Consider the following 17,790-nt stretch of genomic DNA (forward strand, 5'->3'; position numbering starts at 1 on the left):
TGCAAAGAACACAGTTTACCGAGTAACACTTTTTAAACTCTCCAACGTATGTAGATAATAATAACTTATACGTGTTACGATGGAAATCGAAACCTTTACAGCTTCACAGTTTGTAACTTTTCCGAACACGTGCAGAAGAAAAACAGTTAAAACGTGAGCACGTGTAAACTGCAAAACGTGACATCTAAATAGGCGGACCCACAGCTTCCTTCCGTAGACTACTAAACAACCAAAAACTATATAAACCACACCTAGTGTGCAATTAGTTTTGTTTTTGCGAGTTATTTCTGAATCGCCAATCTATGTTGCAGGTTCTGTTTTCTAGCATCGGATTCTCTTTTTGCGTCAACAAACATATTCCGGAGTTGTAAGTTGTTTCAATAGGGCATAGTCAAAATACTTAGTTATAATTTGCGGCGATTTGTCAATATAAAGATTTATATCAAGAAAAAAATGTTATTGCATGTTTTTCGCTTTTTCTCTGTAACGTCAGCAGCTTGTTTTCAGAAACAGATAGATTATAACAAACATAGCTCCTTTTCTGGCTCCTGTCACCTTATACATAGTGACTTTTTATATTATAATATTGACACTGTATTTAGCTTGAGAGGTGTTGGTGACCCGTCGACGCAAACCCTAAACATTTACAATCAACGTCACCATCTTCCACTTGTTTATGTGTTTTCCCCCAGAGATCACATACTGTTAACATGTATATTATAATATAAACAGTCATGGTGATCTCAGTGGAGTTCACGATCCGTCGTCACAAAGAGTAACAATAAGTAAGCAACGTTACCGCCTTGTGGTTTTCAATCTATTTTCCCCTTGTGATCATGTGCAGTGAGAATATATACATATAATTATTCTCACCATCATGATCTCAGAGGAGTTTATGACCCGTCACCTCGAAGATCAAACTTTTTCACCTCTCGCAGAAAAGAAGTTCAGTAAATAATTACCGCTCAAAAGCTTTTCATTGTGGATGTTCTGTTAAATACATAACTTTATTTTCCTTTTATTTTTACTGTAACAATGGTATCAATTGTAATATTATTATAGGTTGTCCTATTGCTACAGAAAAGGAATGGGAGATTTTTCAGCACTATCTATAATATATCTTTCTAATATTACAAAGTACTTGATCACATATTTTGTGATACAGTACAACACAAACATATAGCTATAATGCATACTTTGTTACTTTAAATATTTAATAAACCCTACAATTCTGAATGTTATTTTCTAATTTCTATTCTTATTTGCGGTTCCTATTCACCTTCGCCCTAAAGAATATATAGTACCTGTACTTTATATTATAAGAGTACCATCCTATATATTCTTCAGTGAGTATGTGATTTATTAGCGGAACAATCTGCAACCTCTAAGCACTATAACAGCATGTTCTTGAATTGTACAGAATACAAATTTGAAAAATAATAAATGCATGCATTTCTATGTAATATGAAATAATTGTATTTAACTTGTTTTTTTGATCTGAGATAATGTAGTGCGGGAGTGTTTGTTGTAGCACTTCTATTCTACCATATCTAAAAGTAACTGATGGCCTCTTACATCATCAAGAATGTGGGGCAACACTTTTACAAACTGTAGCACAAAAAAGATGTATATAGCCACGCTTAACTGATATTTTATGAAATTCCATTTTTAATTGTCACCCCTTTCATATATACAGCAACAGTTTCTGAAGAAAGTTCATTTGTATTTGCTTAAAAAAAACTGTTTCAAACCTAGACTGAATTTTTTGCTGGGCACCCACACCTCCCCATCAGAAAAGTAAACACCACATTATAAGTAAATAGTACTCCTAAGAAGTATGTCACCTACAAACTTGATTAAAACAAAACAGCGCAAGACACTGTCATTTTTCCATCGTAATTTATACACCACACGACAATTATATAAATGGCCCTTGAAACATATAAAAAAAAAATTTCCTCATAATCCCTCTCCACCACCTTATTGGCACTGTACAGAGTTAATAGTGTTCCTAACCTGCCCTGTACTACTTTCTTTCCCCATACTCTTTTGAAAAATGCATCACAATATCACTGACAACAGTGTACCGTTCCCACCCAATAAGGAGCAAACTTGTGCTCAGAGCACTTTAGCCAATACAATGTCCATGTTGTTCCACAGACGAGCAAGGAATGACTGCCAAACCTTCTACTTTTAATACTTCACAGCCAATGAACATTAAGCTTTGTAAAGTCCCGCTTGGAGCACGTTACCCTAATACTCCCCGAACAAGAAAGAATCCCTAACAAAACTTTTCCACTGACTTCTTGTACGACAAACGGTTCCTATGAAAAAAATATAAATCTCCAGCACAGTAACTATTTCAATTAGCAACATATTGTGGTGAACGTCTAACCTCTGTGCTCACGCAAGTGTTCCATGAACTGTTACTATGGTAACAGGCAGAAAGGTACTGGCTGTACAAAAACCATTATATTTACCCTGGATCAGGAAAGCAAAGTAAAAGAAAACACTGTACCACATTTACAACCCCCTTGTGCCACTTGCGCGTCCACCCCCCCCCTAAAAAAATTAAAGTTTGTGCACCTTAAACCCCATGAACAACCCCCCCCCCGAGATTTCTATATTGTGTGACACGGGCTCGGTGGCCCTTCGCCTGGTGCACTCGAGAGCCCTGGAGACCTCCATGCCCAGAGCCGGTTCCTGCAGGGTCCGGGGGTGCCTACCCCCGGGATACTCCTGTTTGCTATGAAAAGTCTTGCGGCTCCTGCCCTCCCATAGCAAACTTAGTTTGAACTTTGAAAGACAGAACAGTGAAATCTGTTCTCACTTTCAAAATCCAAACATGCAACTTAGCATCTCCCCATGTGTAAAAGCACCCAGACCCGGTTCCTGCAGTATCCTGGGGGAAAACAGCCATTACAACGCGGTCATAACCAAGCGTGATTGTCACCACAAATTCATTAGCACGCATATGGCTTTACCACGCATGCCTTTATCATGCATGCTTTTACAACTAGTATACATTTACCACGCATGATAAAGCCATAAGCATGATAATGGCTTTGTGGTGACGGACACGCGTTATAATGACTGTGGCTTTCGTGCTTCAAATTAGTTTTTAGGTATGCATGTGACCAAGTCTGATAACATCAGAGGCCAAGCACAAACACCGTGGTGTCTGTGGTAGGAAATCTCATTGATCACAGAGAAGATAGGCGGAGAGTAAAATGAAAGTAACAGGTACAATAAAAATAGCGGAGGAAAACTACTAAAATGGCGGAGCCGGAGTATGTAATCAACGTTGGGCACCTCGGCAATACGTTTCAAATAAATGTAGATAGAATATAATTATTAATATATTACAAAAGTATAGCAGCGGATGACACACACGGCCCGGGAAAAAAAAGCGGCAAATGTAATACTTGAAATGAGGAGAGGTTAGCGTGGCGAGCTTGAAGAAAAAGAAAGAAACGTGGGCTTGGAAACGAGGCTGCGCATGCGTAGAAAGTACAACTAGTGCACAAAAACCCCCGGAAAGTTTTACATACTATCATAGCAATATTGCTCTAGTTTTTTCCTTTTCCACCGCGTACGCGTACGATACAAATACCCCGCGATTTCTTATTGAAAAAAATATATATATATATTTTGGGCCTACAGATCCATGTGGGACCCCCTGAGCAGGCCTAGAGGGTCAGGATGTTTCTACCCTGCCCCCTTTCCTTATTTTTCAACTTTGTTTTACTATTTTCGTGTGACTCGGTTCTATCGAGGCACAAGATGGCCACCAACACTTCCTGGTTTCGAGTCGTGACAGACAGTTGACATCCAATCAGCATGCAGCTCGTGCTCGTAATTGAAAGGATTTCCGTACGCGAACAATAATTTGTCTATAAATATCACAATCTGCGAACCAAACTCTACCACTCTGCCAAATTTGGTGTAATTCCGTTCAGCCGTTCGGGCTGAAGCCCTGGCTAAAGGTCCCAATGGAAAATTGCATGGGGAAAACACATTTTGGGAAACCTTATTTCTCGGCCCCACGATAATTCGTCTACCGGCGCCAAAGTTATTCCAAATAGAATGTTGCGGATTTTCTATGGAAAGTAGGTCCTAACTATAACTACCTACTGGCGACCGCCAGTAGGTAATATATATATATATAAATATATATACAGAAACGCTCCCAAGAGTGCCACGAACCGCAGCACCCTCTCAGAGAAGAACGGACACCAAGTCAGGTAGCGAGTGCAGCAGTGTCTTTTTTATTTATTTTTTCATGTGTAGCAGGAGTGCCACGATCCGGACGCGTTTCGGCAACCCTGTCGCCTTGCTCACCAGATTACAGAGTGTTTGCCATCACACACGAGATTTTTAAAAAACGGCAAACCACCAATCAAAACACTTATTTCCATGCCATGTGACCGCAAATTGTGCCTCATAGAGATAGATAACAGACTTCATCTGAGTGAGTCGTCTACCAGAATTGACGAGTTTGCATCATAAATATTATATATATATTCACTGAAAAAACCATAGGTTTCACACCAGTTATAGTTAGGTGGAAATTTTACTCGCATAAAACCATTGAAATTCCCACGTTATAGTTAGTTGGACTCACTATAACTTGCGCGTGCAATGCACTGCTGATGACGTCACATATTACATCACTCATGACATGGTCAGTGACATCACTCATGACATCACTGATGACATCTCAAATGACATCACTGATGACAACATCCTTGTGACAAAGTGGCAGACCTCCTATCAGCATAAAATAACCTTTGACACTCACATTCAAAAATAGAAACTAACATTTTCTTAAAAAAGGAGAAACCAATACCAATTACAACAACTTATTAGGTAATTCCAACATCTACATACACATCCACTCATTCACCAACAGTTCTATATAGTCACTCATGCATGTACTTATTCATCATATGTACTCATACACCTATACATCCTGTTACACACTAATACTCATCCATATAGTTACTCACACACAAATTCACACATGCAAATAAACTATCAAAAAAACATTTACTTGATTATACTGCTATATACACACCACTACACATACTTCTACAGAAACGGAAACATATTTACTCTCTTAAACAATCAATTATAAAAACACATACTCACTAACCCACCCATACACACAATCATCCACCCATACAGTCTTGCACACATGCTGTCTTCAAAATACATACAAATAGTGAGTCACTCATTCATGCATCTGTGCTCTAAGTAATATCCCCCACCGAACCATACAGACACTGATACTGATACTCAAAAAAACAACTAATAACCCATATACACACTCATGTAGCTACTCACCAACCCATGCAGCCACTTATACACAAAGTGAGACACAGATACAGATATTTAAATATTTAAACATTACTCGCTAATATATGTATTCACTAAGATACAATTAATAAGTCAGTTAACCAATCAATTTTACACAAAAAAAACATCCATTTAGACATTTATTTACCCAGTTATTCTTCCATCAACCTTTAGATATACATATATAAAAAATATTTATTTTTCAGAAAGATACACATTCACTGGATGATGTCATCAGTGATGTCATTTGAGATGTCATCAGTGATGTCATGAGTGATGTCACTGACCATGTCATGAGTGATGTAATATGTGACGTCATCAGCAGTGCATTGCACGCGCAAGTTATAGTGAGTCCAACTAACTATAACGTGGGAATTTCAATGGTTTTATGCGAGTAAAATTTCCACCTAACTATAACTGGTGTGAAACCTATGGTTTTTTCTGTGAATTTAATAGGTTTTTTGAAATGCTAATTCCTAACTATAACTGGTGTGAAACCTATGGTTTTTTTCAGTGAATTTATATATATATATATATATATATATAAATATATATATATATATATATATATATATATATTACCTACTGGCGGTCGCCAGTAGGTATATATAGTTAGGATTTTTTCTCTATGGGTTTTTTGAAAATTCTATGTCTAATAACTTTGGCGTTTGTGGACGGAATTGGCTGAAATTTTCAGGAAAATGGCACATTTTGTTTCTGAGCAGCCCTTGAAAATTTGGGGGGGTTCGTCCAGTGGGGGCCGAGAAAAAAGGGGGGTCCCAAAACGTGTTTTTAACATTGAGTTTTCCATAGGGCGGTTGGCCTCACTTTTAGCCCGAACGGCTGAATGGATTTGCACGAAACTTGGCAAAATTGTAGGGACTGGTAGCCCGATGTGCCTTTTGTAGGTCTCAATATATGTGCTCCAGTGGATTTTGAGAAATTAACGTTTAAAAAAAGATATATATCTGTAACAGCGGACCGGGCAGCGGCCCAGGACGCGTACTTTTCGCGCAACGGAGCTTTGTGAAGCGAAGCTGATTGGTTCTCTGGCGTCTGTCAACATTCCAAACAGTCCGTAGCGGCCGCCATCTTGTCTCTCGGTAGGATCGAGAGACAAGAGGAGGCCAAAGCGAAGGGGCAAATGACCATAAGGGGGAATAGTAGATCCTCGCTGACCCCCTAGGTTTGATGTGGAGGTTTTAAAAGGGCCCCGCGGGGCAAAAAAAAAAAATAATAATAATAATCGAACGGCTGAATGGATTTGCACGAAACTTGGCAAAATTGTAGGGACTGGTAGCCCGATGTGCCTTTGCTAGGTCTCAATATATGTGCTTCAGTGGATTTTGAGAAATTAACGTTCAAAAAAAGATATATATCTGTAACAGCGCACCGCTTCGCGTACTTTTCGCGTTACGGAGCTTTGCGAAGCGAAGCTGATTGGCTCTCCGGTGTCTGTAAACATTCCAAACAGTACGTAGCGGCCGCCATCTTGTCTCTCGGTAGGATCGAGAGACAAGAGGAGGCCAAAGCGAAGGGGCAAATGACCATAAGGGGGCATAGTAGATCCTCGCTGACCCCCTAGGTTTGATGTGGAGGTTTTAAAAGGGCCCCGCGGGGCAAAAAAAAAAAATAATAATAATAATCGAACGGCTGAATGGATTTGCACGAAACTTGGTAAAATATTAGGGACTGGTAGCCCGATGTGCCTTTGCTATGTCTCAATATATGTGCTTCAGTGCATTTTGAGAAATTAACGTTCAAAAACAAGATATATATCTGTAACAGCGCTCCGCTTCGCGGAGATAAAATTATATCTGTATTACCTAGCTGTTGCTAACACCAGTTAGCGACGGCTAGTAGGAGATAGCGACCATCTTGGGTCCCACTTTGCATGTGAGTGATATTTATCACTAATGACATGCAAAGTGGGCATGCCAAGATGTTAGCGACTGGAAACAGTCGCTAACATCGCTATCTCCTAGGGACTGGTAGCCCGATGTGCCTTTGCTATGTCTCAATATATGTGCTTCAGTGCATTTTGAGAAATTAACGTTCAAAAACAAGATATATATCTGTAACAGCGCTCCGCTTCGCGGAGATAAAATTATATCTGTATTACCTAGCTGTTGATAACACCAGTTAGCGACGGCTAGTAGGAGATAGCGACCATCTTGGGTCCCACTTTGCATGTGAGTGATATTTATCACTAATGACATGCAAAGTGGGCATGCCAAGATGTTAGCGACTGGAAACAGTCGCTAACATCGCTATCTCCTATTATCAACTTTTGGAAATATTCGAGATAAGCGCGAATATCTCCAAAAAGTAACAGCTGCCCTGAGCAGTTCTTAGCCATGTTATCCAATGGGAGGTGGATAACATGGCTAAGAGCATTAGCTCGGTAATGCATGAATATCGCTGAGTTTTCAGCGATATTAATGCATTGCGGTCGTTTTTTATCGTATTTGCGATAAACCTTGATAATAGCAAGGTTTATCTGCGATAATTTCTGACGGTAAAAAAATCGTTGCTAAGCATCGTTAGGGATAAATATCGCTTAACTTTGGTAATATGCCCCAACGTCTGTTAACGTTCGATTCGAAGGAAATCAGGAATTGTTGAAAAACATTGTGTGCGCCATCTTGTCTTTTTTCAAATGCCACACTTTTGTCGTGCACGGCAGCCATTTTAGATGCCTTGACCAGACCCACTCTGTGCACGCTGTCGATCCTTAGCATGGCTCCCCACCCTCGCAAGCATCTCACCCAGGCAGTGGTCACCCCCGCTCTCTGTCTTATGCATGGGTAATAAACCTCCCCCCATCTGCGCTGCTCTTCCCTGAGAATCACACCCTGTGCCCGCCCGACACCTCCCTTTCGCCCTATTCACTACCGCACCCTCTGACACTCCTTTTCCTCTGTGTCCGATTGTCCAGGCCGGTCCTAGGCTATCAGCTAGCCCTGCAGATGTAGTTTATGGCCACAGCTGTAAAGAATCACCCCTCTTCAAAGGAGTTATAGTAGATCAAGGCCCACACTCGATGAGATCCGTCACAGCAGAAGCGTTGCTATTATCTGAAAACCATCCTGTATTGTGATTGGGGAGGGGACCGAGCGTGAAGCGGAAGATTCCAGGGATGACTCTTTGTACATCAAAGTTTTTACAATTATGTGTCACATTAAAAATATATAGCACTCCGACAAAGTAGTAAGATTATAAAACTTTAATAATTTATAAATATATACAAGAAAACAAAAATAGTAATAACATATAAACATTTTTAGGGAAAAACAACGAAGTAGCGGTCGGCTGTGCGAATAGTCCCAACGCAGCACAACGTCCAGATTTCCGGCGTGGGGCGTCGCGGGGGGTGGGTCATCAGTAGCAAACTGTTGTGCGAATAGTTCCAAGGCAGCAGAACGCGCCGAAATCTAGATGACACGAAAGTGATGTCTAGTAAGTTGCCACCCAGCAAATAACGGCGTGGGGCGTCGCGGGGGGTGGGTCATCAGTAGCAAACTGTTGTGCGAATAGTTCCAAGGCAGCAGAACGATGGCACCAAGGTGATGTCCAGTAAGTTGCCGCACTGGTTTTGGTATCCTACAATGCTGCTCCGAATAACGGCGTGGGGCGCCCCGGGGGAGGCGGCGTGAACGGGCCTCTCCAGGTGGAGTCTCATCTGTTTTAGTGGGGCGCCCCTTTACCGTTTCAGTTGCCATTCCGTCCGCTTTTGGTCCACTGTGTCAAAATCCGCCATTCAGCTGAGTTGCGCCCACTCTTGCGGTGCAGCGATAGGCGGCTGCCACAGGACTCTCAAAATGGCGGCAGGCTCTTTCCTTTTTGGGCGTGGTCCACTGAAATGGCCCTGGGACACCTTGGAAATCGGACGCTTGTCTGCTAGGTCTTGGACCCCATTCTCGAAAGCGTCCCCTCCGCCTTGAGAATTCATCAAAAGTTTTGGGGGCCCCGACTCCTGCAGGCTTCTGGTGGGGAGCGGCTGCCATGATTGCTCGCGGAATGACCACGACGGAGCTACGAGATGGTGGTGCTCTCATGCTGACGCCAGTTTAGTCTGAAACATCCAGAAACAAGGTGGGGCTTTCATCGTTTGGGGGAAAAAAAAAGTTTTCATCCAATGAAAAGTGTTGTTTTTAGGTCATATGATCAAGCCTTCCATCATTAGGAAACCAAAAGTAAAATGAACCAATGAAAAGTTTTATAAACAAGTCACATGACCTGTTATGCGGCATAGGGTATAAAATGCGGAGAAAATACGTTGGCACGTGAGGCGGCGTCAGTAGCGGACCGATGTGCGAATAGGCCGAAGGCAATACAACGCGCCAAGATCCGGATGGCACCGAGGTGGTGTCCAGCAAGTTGCAGCACTGGTGTGGCCATCCTACAATGCTGAAAGTCGGCGTGGGGCGCCCCGTTGGCCTGTGAGTTTGCGTCAGTAGCGGACCGATGTGCGAATAGGCCGAAGGCAGCACAACGCGCCAAGATCCGGATGGCACCGAGGTGATGTCTAGTAAGTTGTCGCACTTCTGTGGCCATCCTACAATGTTGAAAGTCGGCGTGGGGCGCCCCGTTGGCCTGTGAGATGGCGTCAGTAGTGGACCGATGTGCGAATGGGGCCAAAGGCAGCGCAACAATATTTTCTGACTGACACCACAAGGCGCTGAGATGCCAAGATCCGGATGGCACCGAGGTGATGTCTAAGTTGCGGACTGATGTGCGAATGGGGCCAAAGGCAGCGTAACAATATTTTTTGTATGGAAGATACCACTAGGCGTTGAGATGCCAAGATTCGGATGGCACTGAGGTGATGTCTAGCAAGTTGCTGTACTGGTGTGGTCATCCTACAATGCTGAAACTCGGCGTGGGTCGCCCCATTAGCCTGTGAGATGGCGTCAGTAGCGGACCGATGTGCGAATAGGCCGAAGGCAGCACAACGCGCCAAGATCCGGATGTCACCGTGGTGGTTTCATAGTTGAGAGGCACTTCATCTGCAGTGGGGCGCCGAGATCCGGATGGCACCGAGGTGATGTCTAGCAAGTTGCTGTACTGGTGTGGTCATCCTACAATGCTGAAACTCGGCGTGGGTCGCCCCATTAGCCTGTGAGATGGCGTCAGTAGCGGACCGATGTGCGAATAGGCCGAAGGCAGCACAACGCGCCAAGATCCGGATGTCACCGTGGTGGTTTCATAGTTGAGAGGCACTTCATCTGCAGTGGGGCGCCGAGAACCGGATGGCACCGAGGTGATGTCTAGCAAGTTGCTGTACTGGTGTGGTTATTCTACAATGCTGAAACTCGGCGTGGGGCGCCCCATTAGCCTGTGAGATGGCGTCAGTAGCGGACCGATGTGCGAATGGGGCCAAAGGCAGCGCAACAATATTTTCTGAAGAGAAGACACCAAAAGGTGCTGACATTCCAAGATCCGGATGGCACCGAGGTGGTGTCTAGCAAGCTATGCAGTTGAGTTGTGTGCGCACTTGCGGCGAATAGGTCGAAGGCAGCATAACAATGTTTTCTGAATAGGAGACACCACAAGGCGTTGAGATTCGGTTACCACCGAGGTGATGTCTAGCAAGTTGCCGCACTGGTGTGGCCATCCTACAATACTGCTCCGAATAACGGCGTGGGGTGCCCGAAGGGGGGGGGAGCCGGCGTGAATGGGCCTTCCTAGGTGGAGGCTCGTCTGCTGTAGTGGGGCGCCCCTTTACCGTTTCAGTTGCCATTCAGCTGAGTTTCGGCTGCTCTTGATGCTACAGCGACAGGCGGCTGCAAGAGGACTCTCAAAATGGCGGCCTGTTCTTTGGATTTGGGCCTGGTCCACTAAAATGGCCCTGGGACACCTTAGAACTCGGACGCTCGATTTTTTTTTCCTTTCCTGTACATGCAAAAAAAGGTAAATGCCCGGTACGTTACACGCTTCATCTGCCACGATGAACTCTCCAGAGGAACCGAAAAAAAATATAGTTGTGGTAACTATACCATGCATCGTCATATGGAGAGGTGGCACCAATTAATTATAGTGCTGCATAAAAGAGAGATTTGGAGGAGAACCCCTGACCTGCTAGTACATTCATCAAAGAAGTGGCACTGAGAGCTTCAGAGGCAAGGGAAACGGTCCCAAATATATAGAAGAACTTTGGAAAGATTAAAATGACATGTTTAGATTGTGGCAAATTAATTTCATGTGGACAGATGAGTGTTACTCTAATAAATACAGCATATGAACATCATCATAGTCGATGGTTGGTAGAGACATTTTGACTATATCCTGGACCTGCCCGTCCTCGCCCAAAATGGCGCCGGAATAAATGGGACTCGTAACTCCTTGTTGTGTACTGGTTGCAGAACCTTGAAATCACGAGATACGTATGCAGTTTTGAAGCACATGGCGGGCGGGGACGAGAATTGATTGAATATTTCGACATCCCTATTGATATTAAGTTCTGATGTGTTATTGATTACTGTACTGTTGAAAGTTCGAATTAACGTCACCCATGGTACTTGCCCGCAAATGTATATCTAGATAATTTTATTGTAACTGGCCCTGTCGTATTTTAATTATAAAATGTACGTCCACCGATTCCGTAACTGTTAGACACCTTAGTTCTTGCAACCTAATGGCCCGCCCGTTACGTTCCTCTACAGTGTAAATGTCTATTCATCATATACGATTACAGTTTGCTCTGTGGCAGGCCCACGTGGTTATAGGCTCGTATTTGTATAATGAAATTTTCACAATAAAGGTTTTTAAAAGAAAACATGGTAGTAGTATATACATTGGTAAAGTTTTTAATAATAGTGACTGTTTTAGAATCATTAAAAGGCAAGTGAAATAAAGCAGACCAATTACATGAAGGGTAAAAGGTATAATACGAAGGAACGCAGTAAAGATAAATGGTCAAGGGCTGTTGTGTTTTCTATTCCTGCAACATAAAGTGATCGATAAGAATCTCATATTCAGGCGTATCGGCGACTAAGACAGCAGGTCGACCCTCTTTTGCTCAACGGCTCCGTCATGGGACGAAGAAACGCTCTTTTTCTCGAAAAAAGAATATATTTTACTTGCAGGACAGTTGTAAAATTTCCGGGAAAGTACATTAGCCTGGAACATTATAACATATATTTAAGAAAAAATAATGTTCGGAAGTAATGAAAAGCGTAATTTTTAGGTCATATGACCAAGCCTTTCATCATTACAATAAGAAAAGTAAAATGAACCAATGAAAAGTTTTATTAACAAGTCACATGACTTGTTATGCTTACGTTACGCGCTGCGCGCCCCGGATGACTTCCGGATGCACTAACGCGGCGCGTCATATGACGCATTACGCGACAACGCAGGTACAGAATATAGTCAAAATGTCTCCACCAACCAGCGGTCGGAACACAACCCCTTTCAGCAGGCTAAATAGTTCTGTTAAATGACAACAGAAGGGACAGGCAACAAGAACCATCAGTCAAAGAGGGGAGGGCTAGTTCTTCTCTACCGGGTTACATTGGGGCGCTACCGGAACTGATCGAATTGGTAGTCTACAGTGTTTCTGGATGTTTCAGACTGAAGCTGGGGTTAGCATGAGAGCAGCACCATTTCGTAGCTCCGTCGTGGTCATTCCGCAACCAATCATGGCAGCCGTTCTTTATCGTTATTTTGGGCGGGGTGGGTGGCGGAGCCGAGCTGTTTTGCAGCCATCATTGTGTGGAGTTCAGTTCATCTCACTAGTTTTGTATTTGTCATGAGGGGTTGTTCCTAATGTTTCTATTTTAGCGAGGTCAAAAAGAGATCCCATTAGTGGCCTACTGATTTTGCTCGATTCCTTTTCTTTTTTTTTACACGATTTTTCGTTATCTGCAAAGACTAAACAGAGTATTGCGACTCTGTGTTTGTTTGTAAATAGAGAATGAACCAAAGAGAACTAATTCTAAAACAGTAAATACTTGGATAACAATCAATCAAATGGAGAGAGAAGCAGGCACGACGGATTACAATGGGGGCAAAGGCCTGCGTTAACTACCTTTCACTATCTGCAAAGAGAGAGTACTCCTAATAGAAATGAGGGGGGGGGGCACCATTCAAAGCAGATCAGTGTGCATAAACACGAAAATGTTTTCACTTACCACGTACTTGACATTCGACAGCTTATGATATTTGCTATTAAAAAACCATTGAAATTCACTGAAAAAACCATAGGTTATAGACCATATATAGTTAGGAATTAGCATTTACAAAACCTTGAAAATTCACTGAAAAAACCATAGGTTATAGACCATATATAGTTAGGAATTAGCATTTAAAAAACCTTATTTTACTCACACAAAACCATTGAAATTCCATATATAGTTAGTTGCACTAACTATATATCGCGCACCCGCAATCCACTGCTGATCATGTCACATATTACATCATTCATGACATGGTCAGTGACATCACTGATGACATCACTGATGACATCTCAAATGACATCACTGATGACATCACTGATGACATCTCATTTGACATCATTCTTGTGCTAATACGATAAACCTCTTCAGACTCTAATATAACCTTAGATACACTCAGTGTATACAGACACTCACACACTGCCACTCATCCATGGAGTTACTCACACACCCAGTCAGTCATGCAAAGAAACAATCTCACCTCCATTTCTTCAACTATACAGTTAAACACACCTTACTTATTGAAACATATACTAACACATATTTACTCTCTTATACAATCCCTGATACAAGTTCACAATGATCGATACAACTACTCACTCATTCAGTGGCTCTCATGCACAGTTATTTATATATGCCAACTCTCACATGTACTGTGTTTTACATATGTACTTACTATGACATGTAGCATTGAGATATCCATTCACTCATCAATACACTCATGCACACAGTCAACTGCCCATGTAGCTGTTTCCACATGCACTCTTGAACTCATACACCTAGTGAATAAACTGCTCACACATCTATGCATAGAGTCACACACCTTCCAGCCACCCCTACACAAACTCAATCTCCCATAGAAATACTTGGGCAACCAATTAATAACACATATAGCCTCTCGTATAGCTAATGATCAACACATGCAGCAGTTTACAGAACAACAGACATAATGATGCACAAATTAAGACAGTTTAGTCACTAACCCATGCATTCAGTGAGACACATTTAATCACTCACTCATACAGTCAGTCACGCACCTACTAAATCCTTCATCCAGACACTTATACATCCACTCATTCTTCAATATGTAAAACATATTTAAACTTTACAAAAACACACAGACACTAGATGATGTCATCAGTGATGTCATTTGAGATGTCATCAGTGATGTCATTTGAGATGTCATCAGTGATGTCATCAGTGATGTCACTGACCATGTCATGAATGATGTAATATGTGACATGATCAGCAGTGGATTGCGGGTGCGCGATATATAGTTAGTGCAACTAACTATATATGGAATTTCAATGGTTTTGTGTGAGTAAAATAAGGTTTTTTAAATGCTAATTCCTAACTATATATGGTCTATAACCTATGGTTTTTTCAGTGAATATATATATATATATATATATATATATATATATATATATATATATATATATATATATATATATATATATATCATTTCCATGGCAAAATGAAACCCCTCATTTTGTTCCTTTTCAAATTAAATGTATTAAGTGTTACCACTTTATTCCAATCAAGATGACTTCAGGTGTGCCATACTTTTGTCATAAGTAATACTGTTAGCGTTCTAGTTGTTCTTTAGAACACTCTGGGACATTCTGTCATTGGGCTATAGTTGGGCTACATCTGGCTGATATTTGGGCTACATTTGGGCTCTTTTGTCTCTGGTGGCCATCTTGGGAGACTGCATATCAGAATTTTTTTTAACGAAATATAAGAGGATTTGAGAAGTCACTCAAAATGTGCCCTAATTTTTCTTTCTTTAGCACTAATCATAATTTCTATGGCAAAATGAACCCCCTCATTTTGTTCCTTTGCAAATTAAATGTTTTAAGTGTTAACACTTTATTCCAATCAAGATGACTTCAGGTGTGCCATACTTTTGTCATAAGTAAGACTGTTAGCGCTCTAGTTGTTCTTTAGAACACTCTGGGACATTTTGTCATTGGGCTATAGTTGGGCTACATCTGGCTGATATTTGGGCTACATTTGTTTTTTTTTGTCTCTGGTGGCCATCTTTGGGCTACATTGGGCTACATTGGGCTACATTGGGCTACATTTGGGCTCTAACATATATATAGCCCAATGTAGCCCAATATATATTTTTTCAAAGTTAATTTTCGTAATAACCACTGGAGCATATATCTTAAGACATAGCAAAGGCACATCGGGGTACCAGTCCCTACAATTTTGCCAAGTTTGGTGGAAATCCATTCAGCCGTTCGGGCTAAAAGTGAGTCCAACCGCCCTATGGAAATTAACATGGGGAAAACATGTTTTGGGACCCTCATTTTATCTCGGCCCCCGCTTGACGGATCCCCCCGAAACGTTCAGGGAAGGAACGAGCGCAGCGAGGCAAAGTTAAGGAAAATTACAGGCAGATCCCCCATTCAGCGCCAAAGTTATTCCTAATAGAATGTTGCGGATTTCCTATAGAAAACGATCCTAACTATAACTACCTACTGGCGACCGCCAGTAAGTGATATATATATATATATATATATATATATATATATATATATATATATATATATATATATATATATATGTATATATATATATATATATATATATATATATATATATATATATATATATATATATATATATATATATATATATATATATATATATACACACACACATTTGGAATTTTTCTTGGTAGACCAAATACCTTGTTTAGTTATGCTTTTGATTCACAAGTATATATGGCTTTACATCAGAGACTTGATTTTGAAAGATATGCAGTATTTTAATCACAGCTTTTGTCATTATTTGACATTTGTATCTATTTGTGTTAATAAGAGTGCTTGCCTCATGTTTGATCACACTTGCTATGTAAGTTAACTGGTTTGTTTCCTATTGAAATGGGAGTGAGACTCCCTCACATTTTCCTTATCTCGTGTTCAAATGGTCACTAAAACTGACTTAGTACAATTTGTGTTATAACAGAAGACGTTGCTAAATTCATCAACTAGTTAAAGATCTTGAGGAATAGTTAGCCTTGAGTTGCATAGATGCCAAACGTTTAACAAAAATATGTATTACAAAACTCAATGGTATAGTCACAGAACTGATTCATAGATCCCAAACTGGTTTTGTAAAGAGAAGGAAGGATGCAGACAGCATCAGATGGCTAACAAACATCATACAATAAAAGAGCAGTAGGTTGGAGGCGTTTAACATCAATGAAATACCTCCCAGAACTAATGAAAGGAAGAAACTTTAGCACGAATTTCTGCTGGAATATCAAAACTTTTACAAAGGATCAAATCTAACATCAACAAAAAGGGGATTTTATAATAAAAGATAACAATTGTAAGGATAACCAAATATGGCACCCGCTCTCTCCATTTACGCTCATTCTGGCTCTTGGGCCCTTTGGCATCTGATGCACTCTGGCATCAGAATGGGGTTTGAGTCACTCGATGGTCACTTATTCAGACTACAGATGATCTGCTACTCGCTCTCTCCAACCGAGATCTGTTGCTCATGTTTTTGATCTAGTCAAGTGAATGTTTTTAGTGAGATCTAATTCTGAAGTTATATACTGTTTTTCATCAGTAATAGACCTGCTTTTGTAAAACATTTCCCCATGGCTCTAGTTGTACAATAGGATCGTGCTAGGAATCAGCACGATCTAGGACCCGGACAAAATAATTCTGATGCCCCCTCCTTCTTTTGGGCCAAAATATTTCTCATGTGCACCCACAACGGTCATATTTGCATATTGTTCGTCATGGGTATATTTCTGCTGTTTTCACATACGTTCAGATGGGAACACTATCTGCCCGAGCAGAATGTTTCTCAGAGCAATGAACATGGAATTTCAAGCATAATGTCTGCAGTTCAATATATATTAAGGTTAAAGTTGGTCGGAGGGCCTGCAAGCTCTCGTCTCAAGCGACCTGCGCTAGGTTTGCCTCCCACTTATGAGATCAGACACAACTCAAGCGAGGGAGGCCTCCATGTCACCCCACTTGTGTTTTTCAGAAACAAATCTGCAAAGTGTCTGAGAACTAAGAAGACAACGGCCCTAATGCATGCATAAAGAGCTTTACCTCTTTGGGTGGGGATGTTACGCATTCTTCCAGACAGGGAGTGTTAGGCTTCGACTGGGCCTATGAAGCTCTCTAAAGGGCAGCGGCTTCCGACAATGAAGCAGCTGAGGGCCACCTTACAAAACCTGGTGGTTCCGAGGCCTCGAATTGAGGTGACAGAACATGTT

At 41.4% G+C, this 17,790-nt stretch overlaps 1 protein-coding gene across 1 annotated transcript in view; it reads left to right on the forward strand.

Moving 5' to 3' along the window:
- Positions 1-17,790, forward strand: part of LOC144824808 (putative methyltransferase DDB_G0268948) — a 529,359-nt gene that overhangs the window by 445,337 nt on the left and 66,232 nt on the right. The gene's annotated exons all lie outside the window — the stretch shown is intronic.

Source organism: Lissotriton helveticus, chromosome 3_1 (genome assembly GCF_964261635.1).
Source record: "Lissotriton helveticus chromosome 3_1, aLisHel1.1, whole genome shotgun sequence".
Taxonomy (NCBI): Eukaryota; Metazoa; Chordata; class Amphibia; order Caudata; family Salamandridae; genus Lissotriton; species Lissotriton helveticus.